Raw genomic sequence first — 4,235 nt, 5'->3', positions numbered from 1 at the left:
TTTAATAACAGGAGAATCAATTACCTTCAAACCTTTTTAAACTATCAAGTTCAAAATGTGGTCAACATTTCTTACATGAAAATACTTACCATTGCATGGAAGTGGAGAAATGACATTCAAATCCATCTTTAAATCGCTTAACTATTTTATCATTTTTAGAAGCATTCTCAAAAGTTATTGTAAAAGTTTTGTTTTTCAAGGCCACACTCGTATATCATTTTTTCCCACAAATTTGAAAATTAACTCACCATGATAGGGTGGAGAAAACAACAAAAATTCAGTATTTTAGACTGGAGTTTCCAATTATTATCAACATAATGTGCAGTAAGAGTAACATAAAAATGTGAAGTGCAAGCAGACCATCAATCACATATAAAACAAATATGATTTGAAACAAAATGCATTGAGTAATGTAGATATTTTTTATACTTTTCATGCTCTAACATACAATGCTTACTAATAGTATACCTCGAAATAACTTTCTCATTAGCTTTAAGGTAATGATGTAAAATCCTAAGTTTTTCATACTCAACAATACTCTAAGCATAACCATGACACAAAATAGCCCCATTAAACAATTCACAATATTTATTTTAATAAAAAGAACTTACCATACCAGGATTTTCAACAAGTTAATCTTTATATACTTGACATTTATCAATATGACTTTTAGGGTTAGATGTACCAATATAAGAATTAACTTTATACCTTTTGATTTTGCAATACATATACTCATCATAAAGATTACCATTAGAAGACTTGATGAAGGTGTAATGGTCCCAAACAAGAGAAGTTCTTATCCAAAACTTAGATGAATTTGTAGCATTCATCTTAAAGAAAATAATACCAAAAACTAATTCGGACAGTCGATCATTTATATTCCCTTGAAATAAAAAACGAGTATATGTTAATAAATGTATAAAAAAGAAACAAAAACCAAAAAAACTTTATTTACCTTTTTCAGATTGTTGATCATACTGCTCTCTTTGTAGTTCTTATGCACAAGAGAGAAAATAATATTTGTTAGAACTTAGAAATAACAAAAATATATATATATATACCATTATTACCTAGAAAGTTAAACTTGTAAGATTGACTATCTATCGAACCTTTAAAAATGAAAGGATTTGACTGAATAAATGAAAAAGAATGTGGACAATTTGAGAGAGAATGTGAGGAACAGAAGATGATAAGTCAAGAACAAAATGTGAGAAGTTAGGAATAAAAGGTGAACGGTTTGTTAGAGAATATGCTTTTGGGATGGTTCAGAAGTAATGGGAAATTCTCTAAAATTTTCTCCCATTCATCTTCTCCAGAATTCTTTCTCGAAAGCGGCTGCTGTCTTCACGCTAGAGAAAGGGATTTCTATGGCCATCAAATCTATTCTCATGGAGTTCTGAAGCAAGATTTATGGATTTTTTTTATTGGTGTTAGATTTGAATTTAAATCATGCTGCAATTTATGATTTTATCCGCCTCCAGTCCCGTCTATGATTCTTTAGAGTGGTTCTTGTAATTCAGATTATCTGTCAATGATAGGAGGAGACGCGTTGGCTCGAGAGATGCCGTTCTTCTCCACCAACCTTTTTTTTTAAAGGATTCAATGAAAGGTAAGTATTTTCTTTTAGGGTTTTTGCTTATATTATTTGTTAGACTGGTAGCCTCTGTGATGATGTTCATGATCCACAGGTATGGTGTTTTACCAGTCTTATTTTTAGCGTCAGGATATTTTTATTTTACATGTATGGTAGTTATCTGGTTAACCTGATTTTAGTCTTCCATGGAACTTAAGTTTATGTTGTGATGTCTGATAACTCTCCAAAAGAGTTATTATTTAGAGCCTTTTTACTTAGGTTAAGCTAGAACTTTAGCACATTTAGGATCACACTTAGAATAATTTTAGCATATTTTACATAATTTGCATATCGGGAGAGAATTGTTGATACTTGGGCATATTTTGATGATTTTGTTGTGAATTTGCTAATTCGATGTTGTGACTTTATCTGATGTTGTAGGTGTTGTTGTGAGCTGATACGAGACAAAATTGTTGATTCGTTACTGTAGCATTTGACTTATCAACAGGCAGTTAGGGAAATTTTAGGAATCGATTAGCTGCTAAAGATAAGTCTGGAATTTGAATTTTATTAGCTACTAAAGGTAAGGCTAGAATTTGAATTTTAAATAAAAGGAAATTTAGAAAAAATGGAACTTTTCTATTGGTGGAAAGTTTGACCCTAGGTTATAAATACAATATTTTCTTCATCTCTTGGAACCCAAATTTTTCCACAGCCTCCTTTTATTTTTCTATTTTACCACCTTCCATGGAAGGCTAAACCCACCGCCGGGGAGTGCAGCAGCAGTAAGGGAGCGACGACGCGTAGCAACAACGGTAAAGAGGATTCAACTTTATTTTCCATCATTTTGTTAAGATAGGGAAGTTATGGTTGTTTAGTTGAATCCTATTCCATCTTGAATGATATTTGGTTCTTGAACATAAGGTGTTTAATTAAATGTTTTTGCTTTTTTTTTTATATTTAAACTTTGTTTTCATGTGCTGACGTACTTATGATATAATTTTAGAGATGAAATTGTCTCTATGTATGTTATTTCTATGATTTTTAGAGATGAATTTTATGGATTTTTCATACTACTTTAGTGCAGTTTAGGAGTTTATTAAGAGAAACGTTTGATATATAGAAATATATACTTCCAATTGTCGAGCATTGCCAACTTTTTAATGAAATTGAATTAGTGAAGATTGATTCTTATTAATTAAATGATGTTAATCTTTGTGAGACACATAAATGCACTGTCTTGAGTATATGCTGAGTAAAAACTGTCAAATAGTATCCATATATATTTAATCATTGATCAGTTGCTCTCCTGAATATTATAGCACTGTATGAAATTTACCAATATGATTTTATTATTTTTTTGTTGACTCTTTATTCGCTCATTACAATCAATTTTCTATTATTATTTTATACAACTCTTCTGTAAACTTTTAGCTCTCCGTGGGTTTAATATCTGAAGCTTAACAACTTCCACTTTATTACTTGATACGATAGTGTATGCTTACACTGTGCTGTAGCATTATTATTATCAGTATTAAGTTTTTGGCGCCATTGCCGGGGAGCAATAACTTTACATTAGAGAATCTAACCACAATCAAGCAAACATGGATAATCAAGTACCTGGTCACAATGCTCTATCACCATTACACCATGCTGAAGATGGAGAATTGCCGCCTGGAAATGGAGTTAAACAACAATAATTTTACAATATGAATGACCACAATCGACCCATTATAGAACACATTGTACCAACCGTAGACGATTTACATCATGATGTTATACGGCCAGCAATCCAGGCTGTGAACTTTGAGTTGAAGCCGGTGATGTTTCAGATACTTCAATCTATGGGGCAATATAATGGTTCATTCACCAAGGATCTGAGAGGACACCTTCAATCATTCATGGAGGTGTGTGATTCCTAAATACAATAAGGAGTTATTGAAGAAGCTCTGAAGCTGAATTTTCCCCTTAATTGTTGCGAGACAAAGCTAGAGCATGGCTCAATTTGTTGTCTCCGAGTGCTATATCATCTTGGAATAAATTAGCACACAAGTTTTTGATGCGCTTCAATCCGCCCAATATGAATGCGAAGCTGAGGAATGACCTTACATCCTTTAAGTATCTGGAAGAAAAAAGTTTATATGAAGCTTGGGAGCATTTTAAGGAGTTACTTAGAAAGTGTCCAATGCATAATTTTCCCCATTGAACACAAATAGAGATGTTTTATAATGGTAATGCAAGCACGTTTTCATCTACAAAGGGAGTACTTTTGAACATCTTTATATTGAATTTACTTGTTACTAGCTTTATAATAAATGCTATTATAATACATTTTATGATAAGAATATTAGTTATGTAACTTAGTATGGACACATCATGCACATTGTTATTTTAATATGTTAAGTATGTTAGAATAATCTTATAATCATATTAAGCATGATTATCACATATACATTAAGGCAACATACTAATTATACATTTCATCAGTTCATATGCATTCATATTAACTCTTAAGCTTTATGCATTAGTTCACACATATTATGAGATGATATAATTAGCTCATGGCCTTCAAACTTAGCTCACATTACTATAATCAAACATAGCAACAAGGTATTTAGCTCTTCTTAGCTCAATATCATGGACTTACCTTATTTCCTTGCAC

At 31.6% G+C, this 4,235-nt stretch overlaps 1 non-coding gene across 1 annotated transcript; it reads right to left on the bottom strand.

Annotated features, from left to right (window-relative positions):
- Positions 1-3,662: 3,662 nt before the first annotated feature.
- Positions 3,663-3,769, bottom strand: LOC120189902. Its single transcript, XR_005522575.1, has one exon. It is a non-coding gene; the product is annotated as a small nucleolar RNA R71 (small nucleolar RNA).
- Positions 3,770-4,235: the final 466 nt, after the last annotated feature.

Source organism: Hibiscus syriacus, unplaced genomic scaffold (genome assembly GCF_006381635.1).
Source record: "Hibiscus syriacus cultivar Baekdansim isolate YM2019G1 unplaced genomic scaffold, ASM638163v2 tig00116960_pilon, whole genome shotgun sequence".
NCBI lineage: Eukaryota > Viridiplantae > Streptophyta > Magnoliopsida > Malvales > Malvaceae > Hibiscus > Hibiscus syriacus.
The sequence above is the reverse complement of the archived record's forward strand: the minus strand, read 5'-3'. Positions and strand labels throughout refer to the sequence as shown.